The sequence below is a fragment of the Tamandua tetradactyla genome, chromosome 19, assembly GCF_023851605.1.
Source record: "Tamandua tetradactyla isolate mTamTet1 chromosome 19, mTamTet1.pri, whole genome shotgun sequence".
In the NCBI taxonomy this organism is placed as follows: Eukaryota; Metazoa; Chordata; class Mammalia; order Pilosa; family Myrmecophagidae; genus Tamandua; species Tamandua tetradactyla.
The window spans coordinates 31,033,619-31,047,922 of NC_135345.1; the positions used below are offsets into that span (position 1 = coordinate 31,033,619).

At 36.8% G+C, this 14,304-nt stretch overlaps 1 pseudogene; it reads left to right on the forward strand.

Moving 5' to 3' along the window:
• Window positions 1–564: 564 nt before the first annotated feature.
• Window positions 565–13,794, forward strand: LOC143663361 (adiponectin receptor protein 1 pseudogene; annotated as a pseudogene).
• The last annotated feature ends 510 nt before the right edge of the window (window positions 13,795–14,304 follow it).

Here is a 14,304-nt window from a genome sequence, read left to right on the forward strand (position 1 = left end):
ATCAACATGGATGATTCCAACATGAACTTGATACCACAGTATTTAGCCAATCCTGTATTGCAGATGAGCAGATTGCCCATTGAGACTCCCCAGCTGGATCCTTTTATCAATAGGCATGAATCAAGCACGTACCTGGCACCTCAGCATCAACCCAATTCCTCAATATGGAGGAAGCATCATGACCGTACCGTATTCTCCCCCAAACAGCATGAAGAATTGGAGGCTCTATTCAGCCAGACCATGTTTCCAGATAAAAATGCCCAGAAGAAACTGGCTTTAAAACTCAAAATACAGGAGTTAAGAGTGAAGATTTGGTTCAGGAACCCGTGATCCAAATTGAGGAAACAACGGTGGCAGCAGCAAAAACAGCAATCACTAGAAAAACAAAGCCAGATCCTTCTAGCCAAGGAGGATGTGCCCACTTCATCTGGAGCAGGCACCAATCCCTATTCTTTTTTTCCTGTGGTTTCTGATTACTACAGCTTCCTTCCACCACGGCCGTTAAGTACTTCAAATTTGGCATGGGATTCTGTCTTCACTGGGAATCCCACAAGGGGCACCCAAATGCATGATCCACAGCTGGAAATGCTTGTGGCCTCAGTTCCTGCTTTGTATTCTGATGCTTATGACATAACCCAAGTCATGGAATTGTACAGTTTTCCCGATGACGAGATATCCAGCTCTTCCTTCAGCTGTCTATATCAGTATCTCTCATTCAAAAGACCTCAGTCAGAAGAAGAGGATAACACTCTTAGCAACTTTGCTGGTCCAGCTGTAGGTCTATCCCAGAGCAAACATGGTGTGGTAGGACAAGCCAACGATTTGAAGCCTATCATATAAGACATAGCCTGGAATTCCAGAACCCCTCCAGGATGGTGGACTATGGATTTCTATATCAGGATACTAGTAAATATCAGCCCTTATAGAAGTAGGGTCTTCCTAGCCCTTGTACATGCTTCTCTTCTCTTTTTGGTCTACTTTTGACTTAGATTTCTGAGTCAGTGTCACTTTGATTACCTTGAAAATATTGTAAATACTAGAGCTTTTCCAAGCATAGCTCTGCACCACACAATAAGCCCTCCAGACTCTCTCTTTAGGAAAGGCCTTCCTGGTCCCTCAAGTGGCCAATGGTCTTGTCGGTGTTTGGGAATTTGGCCATTCTAATAGATGTGTAGTGGTATCTCATTGCTGTTTTAATTTGCAATTCCTTAATGACAAATGATGTTGATAAGCTTTTCATATGATTATTTTCCATCTGCATATCTTAACTGGTGACCTCTCCAGATCTTTTGTCCAGTTTTAAGGTTTGGTTGGTTGTTTTCTTATTGTTTAGTTTTCAGAGTTCTGTGTACACTTCAGATATATGTTCTGCATATATTTTCTCTCTTTGGCTTGTCTTTTCGTTCTCATAACAGTCTTTTGCAAAGCAGAAGTTTTTAATTTTACAGAAGTCCAAGATTTTTTCTTATATTATGTTCTAGAAATTTTATAACTTTTTGTTTACATTTAGGTTTCTGATCCATTTTGAGTTAGTTTTTGTGAGAAGTATAAGGTATGTATCTAGATTCACTTTTTTTGGCATGTGGATGCCCAATTGTTCTAGCACCAGTTGTTAAAAACTATATTTATTCCATTGGCCCTTTGTCAAAGATCAGTTGACTATATTTGATGCATCTATTCTGTTCCATTGATTAATTTGCCTGTTCTTCCACAAATACCACACTGTAGCTTTATAGGAAACCTTGAAGTCTAGTAGTGTCAGTTCTCCAACTTTGTCCTTCTTGCCTTCTACATTTAATGGGGGTAAGTTAGAAGCTCAAATTTTATTTCCAATATTTAGGTTTTGTGTTTTCTAAAAGGTATTGTCAGTCAAAATTTGGGGGAAATCACCTCACTCTCAGTTTTAATATAGTACAAGTGTCCAGACATAGTAAGAAGTATAAGGGCTGGAATATGAATAGATAAAACTGATTTTTAAAGACGAGATGACCAAGTCTCTAACATAACCGAAAAAAATCAACAAACTTTCAGAATGGCAGTTCAGCAAGTTTTCCAGCTACATGATCAACCTACAATGAAATAACATTTCCCAACATTAGTAATAAACATGTAATAAAATAAGTAGCTCTCTATAAAAATATAAAGCATCTACAAATTAACCAAGAAGGTAAGACCTATGGAGAAATGCCAAAAGTTGAATAAAAGAGTAGAAATTAATTTAAATAAAAGGCATTTCGAGCCATAAAATAATAAATTTAAAAGGCTGGAAATCATATAAATATGTGATCTGAACAAATTGGAATGAAATTAGAAATCAACAGAAGAAGGAAGTTTAAGAAATCCAAAAATACGTGGGCATTAAACAACACTCTTAAACAACCAATGGACCAAAAAAATATTACAAGGGAAATTAGAAAATACTTTAAGATGAATGAAGACAAAAGAAAATATGCTGAAACTTTTAGGCTAAAGCTAAACTTAAAGGAAATAACTGTTAATAGTATAAAAGATCTCAAAACAGTAACTTTGATTTTTACCTTAAGAAACAAGAAAAAGAAGAGCAAACTAAACCAAAGATTTAGACTAGAGCAGGGAAAAATGAAATAGAGAATAGAAAAAATTTGAAAAGATCAACAAAATTGATCAACATTTAGCTAGAATGAAATAAATTGCGACCTTACAGAAATGAAATACCATGAAGAACTGTACCCCAAAATTAGAAAACCTAGATTGATGGGACAATTTCCTAGAGAAACACAAATTGCTTAAACTGAATTAAGAAGAAGTAGGCAATCTCAAGAAACCAATAACAAGTAAAGAGTCTGACATAGTAATCATTGGTTAATTCTACCAACCACTCAAAGGAGAATTAACACCAATCCTTCTCAAACCCTTTCAAAAAACTGAAGAGGAGGGAACCTTCCAAACTCATTCTATGAGGCCAGCAGTACCCAGATACCAAAGCCAGATAAAAAATCACAAGAAAACTATAGGCTAATATCCCTTATTAATATAGGTGCCAAAATTCTCAATAAAATACTAGCAAATCTAAGAACACGTTTAAAGAATTATTATACCCATGGGCAAATGGGATTTATCCCAGGAATGCAAGTCTGGCTCAACACACTAAAATCAATGTAAAATACCCCATTAATAGATGCAAATGATCATGGTTTGAATATACAACTCCGTGATGATGCTGTGAGCCATTGATTCCACACCAAGTATGGAATGTTGACACGTTAAGAATGTTTGTGTTTGTTTGCTGTTTTGTTTTGTCAGTAAAAAAAAAAACACATTAATAGAATGAAGGAAAACATACACACATGATCGTTCAGTTGATGTAGAAAAAGCAGTTGACAAAAGCCAGCACCCTTTTTTGATGAAATCAGTCAGAAAACTAAGAATAAAAGGGAACATCTTAAGAATGATGAATGGTATATGTGAGAAGCCCATGGTTCACTTCATGCTCAGTGGTTCAATGGTGAAAGATTTAAATCTTTCTCCCTAAGGTCAGGACCATAACAGAGATTCATGTATCACTTACCACTGCTACCCAATTTCAAAACAACAGCAATAGGCAAGAAAAAAACAAAAGGATCCAAATTGCAAAGGAAGAAGTAAAACTATATTTGCAGATGACATAATCTTACAGATAGGAAATCCAAAGAAATCTATAACAAGACTTCCAAGGCTAATAAACAAATTCAGCAAAGTGGTGGAGTAGAAGAACAAGATACAAAAATCATTTGTCCTCCTGTACAGCAGTAATGAGCAATCTTAAAAGGAAGTCAAGAAAGCAATTCCATTCATAATAGCACCTAAAAAAATAAAATATCTAGGAATAAATTTAACCAAAGACTTGAACACTGAAAACTACAAAACAAAACACTGCTGAAAGAAATGAAAAAAGACCTCAATAAATGAAAGACATTCCATTTTTCTATATTGAAAGACTTAAGTTTTTTTTAACTTTTTAAATTGTGAAATATATGCAAAGAAGCAATAAATCTCCAGTACATTTTTTTTAAAAAAAGAAACAACTAAATAGATAAGACAAGACATATTACTAAGCACCAAATGGCTATGGTTTTAGTCTGGTTCACAGATAAATGACTGTATAGTAAAGAATTTGACTTCACCCAAGAGAAGGTCTGGCCTTTACCTTAGGCTTCTGGGAGGTAACCCCCTGTCTCCTGGATTGTTATGCCTGACAGGAGTGCCTTTGTTTGCCCGGATTATTCTGGATAGTCTAACGAGGTAACTTATGGTGGGGAGCTGGGTCAAGAACTCAGGCAGTCAATCAATCAATCAATCAATCATGACCACATAAAGGAGCCCCAATAAAACTCTGCACACTGAGGTTCAGCTGAGCTTTCCAACTGACAATGCTCCATGCATACTGTCACATATCCTGATTCGATGGGGAGAAGACTACGGGGGTTTTGCACTTGGTGCTTCTCTCAAACTCTGTATACACTTCTTACTTGGCTGATTTTAATCTGTATCCTTTCCCTGTAATAAACCAGAACCATGGACATAAAAAAAAAAAAAATACATATTCTCAGAATAAACCAGGAGAATACCGTGTTTTTGCCATAGACTATTCTTTAGACTTATTTTTTAAGTGTTATGCTCTGAAAGAGAGTATTCACCCAGGCCAAATCTGAAAAGACAGGAAACGGTGATTTATTTTCTCTCTCTTTTTTTTTTTTGTCAGCTCCTGGCATTCAAAAACACATTCAAACATATCACAATCTGTATACAAAGTAAGGAACAGACATCTCAGTAACTAAATTAACACATTAAAATGTTAAAATGTCCAGTGTGCAACCATATATTATAAGCCATGCAAGAAAACAGGAAATGACCTATTTAAAGGAGCAAGATAAAGTATTAAAACCCATCAGCAAGAAAGATGAGCTACTGCACATGCATATGCTCAAAGAACTAAAGAAAACACAGACAATGAGCTAGATGAAATCAGAAAAATGATAGACTAACAAAAAGAATTTTTACGATGACATAAATCATAAAAAGGAAATAACCAGAACACTGGTGCTAAAGGCAATAGTAACTGAAATAAAAAATTTTCTAAGAATCCTAGAGGAAGGCAAAAAAAGAAAGAAGCAATGAACTTAAAATTATGATATTTGAAATTATTTATTCTGTGGGGCAAAAACAAAAAATAATGAGGAAAAGTGAATAGAGACTAAGACATTTAGAACCCCTTTTTAAATATGCTGATAGACTCTATAATTTTCCTTTTCTCATATCTGTTATCAAACTGTATTTGGGTCAAATATTTGTAGGTTCAGGATGTTTAATTTAAGCCCCATGGAAACACAAAGAATGTATCTGAAAAATATACACAGAGAATTACAAGAAAGGAGTCTAAAACATTCATTAGAATAATTCAACAATACACAAGGGACAGTAACAGAAGAATCAAGAACAAAATGTTATAAGGCTAACAGAAGTCATATAATAAAGAGGCAGAAGTAAATTCTAAATTATAAGTAGTTCCTTTAAATGTAAATGGGTTAAATTCTCCAGTCAAAAGATAGATTGGTAGAACAGATTAAGAAAAAAACGAGCTTAGTCAAAAATATACTATTTAAAAGAGACTCACCTTAAATTCAAAGATACAAGTAGATTGACAGCAAATGGATGAAAAAATATCCCATGCAAATATTAACCAAAACAGAGTGGGATCACTATACTAATAGATCAAATAAATCTTAAGTCAAAAACTCTTAAAAAGAAAAAAATAGAGCACTATAAAATAATAAAAATGTCAATTCATCATGAAAAATATAACGCAGAAACAGAAGTTCAAAATATATGAGGCAAATATTTGCAGATTTGTAGGGAGAAAGCATTAATAGGTTAACAGAAGGAGAATTGATTGCATAGCTTCAATAATGGATAGGCAATTTAGGACATAAGACCAGTAAAGAAATAGAAGACTTGAGCCATACCATAAACTAGCTAGACCTACCAGAGATACATTTTGGACCCTTCATCCAAGCACAGCAGAATGCATATTCTTCTCAGGAGCGCACTGATCATTTTCAGGAACAGACTAAATGTTGTCGCTAAACAAATCTCAATAAATGTAAAATATGTGTAAAGTTTCTTCTCTGAGCACATGAAATTAATCAATACAGAAGAAGAACTGGAAATTTCACAAATACATGCTAATTAAACAATATGCTATTAAACAACAAAAGGGTCCCAGAAAAAAATTACAAGGTAAATTAGGAAATATCTCAGGACAATTGAAAATGAAAACACAAGATGCCAAAACTTATGGGAAGAGGCAAATTAAGCATTCAGAAGAAAATTTATACCTCTAAATGTTTCCCCTAGAAAGGAAGAAAGATCCAAATCAGTAACCTAACTTCACCCGTTGGCACTAGAAAAAGAGAGCACCTAAACTCAAAATGAGAGAACCAGGAAATAATAAAGATTATAGTGGAGATAAAAGAAATAGAGAATAGAAAAACGATAGAGAATCAATGTAATCAAAAAATGGTTCTTTGAAAAGACCAATAAAATTGTCAAAAATTTAGATAGACTAACAGAAAAAAATAGAGGCAAAATAAGTAACTAAAACCATAAGTGAAAAGGATCTATTATTAATGACCTCACAGAAATAAAAAGTATAAGAGGAAACTATGAACAATTATACACCAACAATTTAGATAATTTAGATGAAATGGACAGTTTCTCTGAAATATACACTTCCCCTAAACTTATTTTAGAAGGAATAGAAGATTGCAATCAACTAATAAGAAATAAAGAAATTGAATTGGTAACAAAAATGTTCCCAGCAAATTAAAGTACAAGACCATTTGGCATTACTTATTGGTGAATTTTGATAACATTTTAACAAACATTGACAAAATTAACACCTACCCTTCTCAAATTCCTCCAAAAAATTGAAAAAGAGGGAACATTACCGAACTAATGCTACAAGGCCAGCATCATTCTAATATCAAAGACAAAAACACCATATGGAAAGAAAAATAGAGACTAACATCCCTGTATATACAGATGCAAAAACCTACAGCAAAATACTAGCAAAACAAATCCAACAGAAAATGAAAGGATTATATACTAAATCAAGTAATATTTATTCCCAGAATGCAAAGGTAGGTCAACAGAAAAATCAATCAGTGTAATATACCACATTAATAGAGCGTACAGGAAAACCCACATGATCACCTCAACTGACAGAAAAGGAAGTTGATAATATCCAGCACTTTCTTGACAAAAACGCTCATAAAAAATTAGAAGTGGAAGAGAGTGTCTGCAACATGGTAAAGGGCATCTATGAAAACCCTGAAGGTAATCTCAAAATCAATGATCAAAGATTTAAAACTTTTCCCCTAAGATCAGAAACAAGACAAAAATTCCCACTGTCATCACTTCTATTCAGAAATGTACCAGAAATTCTAGTCAAAGGAGTTCGGGAAGAAAAAAATAAAAATCATCCTAATTATAAAGAAAGAATTAAAACTGTCTCTATTTGTAAATGATCATATTTTATATGTAGAAAACTTTGAAGACTCTACAAGTCTATGAGAACAAACAAATGAATTCAGCATAGTGGCAGAATATAAAATCAACTCTCGAAAATCAGTAGTGTTCTGTATACTAACAATGAAAAATTTGAAATAAATCATGGTTCTACTATACACTAAGATAATTAAAATCAGGGATTCAATTAGATATTTGCATACCAATATTTCTAACAGCATTATTAACAATGACCCATAAGTTTAAGCAATCCAACTGCTCATTAACAGATTAAGAGATAAACAAAATGTGGTATATATATGCAATGGAATGCTACTCAGATGTAAAAAGAATGAAATTCTGATCAATCTTACCATATGAATGAACTTTGAAGACATCAAGATTGAGTGAATAAGCTGTACATAAAAGAACAGTACTATTTCATTTGTGTGAAATACCTAAAAATGCAAATCTATAGAAACAGTATAGGGTTGTGCTAAATGGAAATGAGGAGTTAATGCATAATGGTTTCAGGACTCTGGGGTGATGGAAAAATTTAGGCAATGGACAGTGGTGATGTTAGCGAAATATTCTGAATGTTATTAATGACACTGAATTGCATGCTTGGAAGTGGTCAAGATGGGCAATTTTAAATCGTATAAAGTTTCCACAATTTAAAAAAAGGAGGCAATGAGACAGTGAAAATGCAATATATTATGCTGGACTGAATCTAAAAGTGAAGGAGAAAATTCGCCAAAAAGAACGTTATTGGAACAACTGAAAAAATAGAAATAGACTGTATGCTTAATATCAATGTTAATTTTGTTAACAGACAAACTTACTTAATGTGATTATATAATGGATATCTTTGTTCTTCAGAAATATCCATAGATGCATTAAGTGTTAAAGGAGCATGATGGATACAACCTACACTGAAACATTATGGAAATAAGAGACAGAGAGAGAGAGGCAGAGAGAGACAGATAAATAGATGATAGATTGATATAGGTAGATCAGACAGATAAAATTATTAGATGATAGATGATGATGATATGTGATAGATAAAATGATGTAACAAATATGGAAAAATGTTAAAAGATGATAAATTGAGCTATCTCAGTAGGGGATATATTGGACTTCTCCATATTAATTCTCTATTATTTTTGCAGATTTCCTGCATTGGAAATTATTTTAAAATAGAAAGTTTTTTTTACATAAAAGAATCTAAGATTTTCCACATGGAACTTTAAGCTATGTTCCAATTTGGCAAAAAGAGAAGGAAATGAGTATGTATCTCTGGTGAAAAATGAACTGTAATCAGGAAATAAAGAGTAGGGACAGACATCTAAAATGAATTTTCTACATGTTTCTAATTGGACAAAAACTCTGAATAAAATCCTACACTTTTGTGAGACATGCAAAAAGTGAATGGACCGTGGGAACAGTATTTTGCGTAAATGAATCCAGAAATGAAAAGACAAATATTATAATGCCTCACTAATATGACTAACTATAATGTACAAACTCTGAGACTTGAATTCAAGAATATAGGTTAGCAAGAGAAGGTTTCTTGTGAAGGTTCCAAGATTGTAAGCTCGTACAGCAGGCACGTCTATTCCTGAATTGTAATGGCTATTTATAAATTCTGAGATGCTGAGTACTTTGTGTATAATGAGGTCAGGCCTTGGAAATTTGAGTATCTGTGTGACAACTGAGACTCAGAGTTAGAGTTCTGCAACTCTGAAAGTCATCACTACTCCATATATCAATTGTTAAAAAGCTGAAAAGAACTTCAATTCAAGATGTGAATGAAATAGATTTGGTTAGGACTAAAGTAAATCAGAGTAACAGGTAAAGGATGATACGAAAACTATTTTAAAACTTTACTGTGTGAGACCAAAGAAAGAGAGGTTTACTTAGTGCAGAATTTATTTATTCTGTAGCACACTAATTTAATTTGTATGGTCAGTTTATTTGAAGACCATAAGTGCATGGAATCTTGAATAAGGAGTGAGATCTTGCTGGTTTCTGCAGGTTATGTGATGCCCTGGCATATCTGAGGGTAATTTAGACAGAAAATAGAACATACTTCCTAAGCCCCCTTGAGGGACTTGGGAAAAATGTGGAAATATTCAACTTCTCCATCTGGGGAATTCCTGATGTTCTTGCAAGTATTGGAGACTACCAATTTAATAGACAAAGCCCCCAATCTTGGATCTTGCCCTTATGACACTTATTCCAGATAAAGAGAAACCAAACCTACTTGTAATTATGCTTGGTCATGTCCAGAGAACCTCTTTTGTTGCTCAGGTGTGGCCTCTCTCTCAAAGTCAACTCAGCAGGTAAACTCACTGTCCTCCCCACTATATTGAACATGACCCCTAGGGGTGTCAATCTCTCTGGAAACATGGGACATGCCTCCTGGGGATGATCCTGGACCCAGCATCTTGGGATTGAGAAAACTTCTTGACCAAAAGGGGTAAGAGAGAAATGAGACAAGATAAAGTTTCATTAGTGGAGAGAGTTCAAATAGAAATATGAGATCATTCTGGAGGTTATTATGATGCAATATAAAGATATCTCTTTTTAATTTTTAGTATATTAGGAAAGCTAGAAAGAAATACTTGAAATTGTTGAACTGTATTCCAATTCTGATGCTTAATTCTTGTAGATGATTGTATATCTAAATAGCATTTACAGTGTGATTGTAAAAACCTTGTGACTGATACTCCCTTTAGCCAGTGTATGGAGACATGAGTAAAAATAATGATGACAAGTGGGGGGTAGATCCTGAGAGCAGGTGACAGGGCTGCAGAGGTGATTCATCCTTTTGGCCAGGGAGAGCACTGAAGATCCAGCATTGCTGAATGGCAAGCAGCCTCCAGCATTGTGAGATGTAGTGCTGGGGATCCCAGCACCCAGCAGATCCCATATACCTGATGAATCTACCACCACAGGGAAATCTCTGCTCTCTGGGGCTGAGAGACCCTAACCTTTCCCCAAGAAGCTGCAGGGTATTAAAGTACCAGTCAGATGCATTCTCACAAATGATCAGGGTAGCACAGGGCAATAGGTCAGGGAAACTCACACAGCGGAAGAGTAGAGTAGAAGGGCAATTGGGTAACCACCAACCCAACTGTGGTAGTTAGATTTAGTTGTCAAGTTGGCCAGGTGAGGGTGCCTAATTATATTGCTGTGGACACGAGCTGATGACATGTGAACCTCATCTGTTGCTGATTACATCTGCAGTCAGCTAGGAGGTATGTCTGCTGCAATGAATGATGTTTGATTTAATTGGTTGGTGCTTAAATGAGAGAGCTCAACGTAGCACAGCCAAAGCAGTTCAGCATACCTCATCTCAGCACTCACAGCACAGCTCAGGCCTTTGGATATGAAGAAAGGAATCACCCCAGGCAAAGTTTTGGAACCCAGAGGCCTGGAGAGAAGGCCAGTAGAGATCACCCTGTGCCTTCTCATGCAAAAAAGAACCTCAGTTGAAAGTTAGCTGCCTTTCCTCTGAAGAACTAATGAAATAAGCCCCCTTTTATTAAAAGCCAATCCATCTCTGGTGTGCTGCATTCTGGCAGCTAGCAAACTAGAACAGATTTGGTATGAAGAAGTGGGGTGCTGCTGCAATTTGCAAATAACAGTGATGTTGGACCAGTTTTTTTGATGGATAAGGGGAAGATTTTGGAAGAACTGTGAAGAGAATGATGGAGAAATCCTGGAGTGCTTGAAGAGACTGTTGGTATAAATGGAACCAAAGGGGCACACAAAAAGGGACAAGTTGGAGTTTGCAGAGTGAGAACCATGGAAGCTTAGGTCTGAAGCCAAGAAACCTCAGCCAGGAGAGTGGGCCCACCCATATACATGGAGAGGGTGAGTTTGCCCTGAAGATGAGTCTCCCATACGTTGCAGTGGAAGAGTTGTGCCGCCTCAGGCCTTTAAGAAAGTATAGCACACTCCTTGGGAACTGGGGAGAGCCTGGCTGCCACCACATGAAGGGGTTGAGCATGTGCCCTAGAAACGGCAGAGCCTAGGTATGGCCCTGATGGTTGGAAAGGGTGGAGTTGAGGAAAAGGTGGTCTCCTCAATGTCCCCTGAGGTTGGTTTGGAAAGAGGCTGGCTACTGCACAGGCACTTGGAAAGGGTGAGACTGCTGCTTTCTAAAGCTGAAGGATAAAGGACTTTGAGACTTTGAGATCCAACGGTATTTGCCCTGCAGGCTTTCAGAACTATTTGGGTCTTGTGGCTCATGTGTTCCTTTCAATTTCTCCCTATGAAAATGAAAAGCTGTATCCTGTGATTATTGCCCTTTGCATATTAGCACCAGATAACTTCTTTTGAGATTCATAGGTCCACAGCTAGAAGAGAATTTTTTGCACCTTTATATTGTTTAAGGTGATGTGTGTAGTTGTTAAGTTGACAAAGAATGGACATGTGGTAGTCAGATTTACTTATCAACTTGGCCAGATGAAGGTGCCTAGTTATATTGCTGTGGACATGAGCTTATGGCATATGAACCTCATCTGTTGCTGATTACATCTGCAGTCAGCTAGGAGGTGTGCCTGCTGCAATGAATGATGTTTGATTTAATTAGCTGGTGCTTAAATGAGAGAGCTCAACATATCACAGCCCAAGCAGCTTGTTTTGACTCATCTCAGCACTCACAGCTCTGCCCAGGCCTTTGGAGATGCAGAAAGGAATCACCCCAGGGAAAGTTGTTGGAACCCAGAGGCCTGGAGTGAAGGCCAGTAGAGATCACCCTGTGCCTTCCCACATAAGAAAGAACCTCAGCAGAAAGTTAGCTACCTTTCCTCTGAAGAACTAATGAAATAAGTCCCCTTTTATTAAAAGCCAATCCATCTCTGATGTTTTGCACTCCAGCAGCTAGCAAACTAGAACACCAACCAAAACTGAAGAAGAGCAAACATGCCCAGTGCCCCAGGAAAAAGAGGAGGAGGTGTGAATATTGACACTTCCCCTGCAAGCTCACCAAGCAATGGAGAAGATGGAGGAGTTTGTATATAAGATCTGGGAGGGATTGGAGGGTGTGCTGGTTTGAAAGGATTTATGTACCATAGAAAAGGATTTATGTACCATGGTACATAGATTTATGTACCATGTTTTATTCCTAATACTATTTTGTAAAGGCAACTGTTTCTTTTAATCCTTATTCAGTACTGTATTTTGGAAACTTTAATTAGATTATCTCCATAGAGATGTGACTCAATCAAGTGTGGGTATTAAATTTGATTAGTGGAGGCATGTCTCCACCCATTTCAGGTGGGTCTTATTAGTTTACCGGGGTCCTATAAAAAAGGAGACATTATTAGAGAGAAAGCCTTTTGAGAATGATAAGAAAGCCATAGCAGAGCCGAGCAGGGACCTGAGTTTGGCAGAATCACAGAGTCCACCAGCCAGCAATCTTTGGAGATTCTGAAAGAGCAGATGAGAGATGGATGACAGAGTGACATAGCCATGAAAAACAGAGTCCACCAGCCAGTGATCTTTGGAGCTGAAGAAGGAAGGCACCTCCTGGGGAGCTTCATGAAGCAACAGGCCTGGAGAGGAAGCTAGCAAACGATGCCATATTTACCATGTGCCTTTCCAGAGTGAGAGAGAAACCCTGACCGTGTTTGCCATGTTCCTTTCCACTTGAGAGAGAAACCCTGAACCTTGTCAGCTTTTTTGAATCAAAGTATCTTTCCCTGGGTGCCTTATATTGGCCATTTATATAGACTTGCTTTAATTGGGACATTTTCATGATCTTAAAACTATAAACTTGTAACTTATTAAACTTATTAAATTCCCCTTTTTAAAAGCCATTCCATTTCTGATATATTGCATTCTGACAGCTAGCAAACTAGAACTAGAAGGTCATCCTATATTATGTGCTCCCTGGCTGGCTGAAGGACAGTGGCTACCTCCTACATGGCCACAGACCTCCCATACCTTCCTTCTGGGCTTGTTTCAAGAACATCTTCTGCATCTATACCAAAAATGGCAATATCTGGACCCATCTGCTTGGTTTCATGGGAATCTTAACCACAATTTCATGTCTCCAGTACAGGAGGAGACTGGATTATACAGGGATCACTCTACTGATCATGGGAAACTCTGTCTCTATTATTCCTTTCACTGCTCCCACAGCTACAACTCATCAACTTCTCCATCATCTGTGTCCTGGGGATTTCTGCCATCATTGTGGCACACTGAAACCAGTTTGCCTCTCCTAAGCACTGACAGACAAGGGCAGTTCCAATCTAATCAGTCTCCATGTCATGGTGGTGGAAGTTGCCTCTGTACATTTCTACAGGGCCTCCAATCTTCAGGAATTCTAGTACAGCCTAGATGGTAGCTATACTGATGACTCTCTTCTCTGAGCCATCTCACCAGATGGGTGGAGTAGGAACTTTTCAAACACTTTTAAAATAACTTCTTTGCTGAAGTGAGAGTCAGAATCTGAGTTGTCTGTTTCTAGAAGAAACCTCTTAGAGAATTCTTTACCATTAAAGCTTCAGCCCACTTTCACACTCACTGGGCAATAAACTTTCCATTTCCCTTTACCTACCTAGGGAGGATGTGGATGGCCCAACTTAACCAACACCTCCTTGATGAGACAACTCCCATCTCCTCAAGAAGACACTACTGTGAAGCTTATTTAGAGATTTTCCACTGTCCTCAAATCATTTTGAGAAAAAAAATGATGAACTGGGACTCTTCAGAAATTCTGAAGGGAAACGTCCCTCCCTTACCTCCATCCTTACTTTATAACCT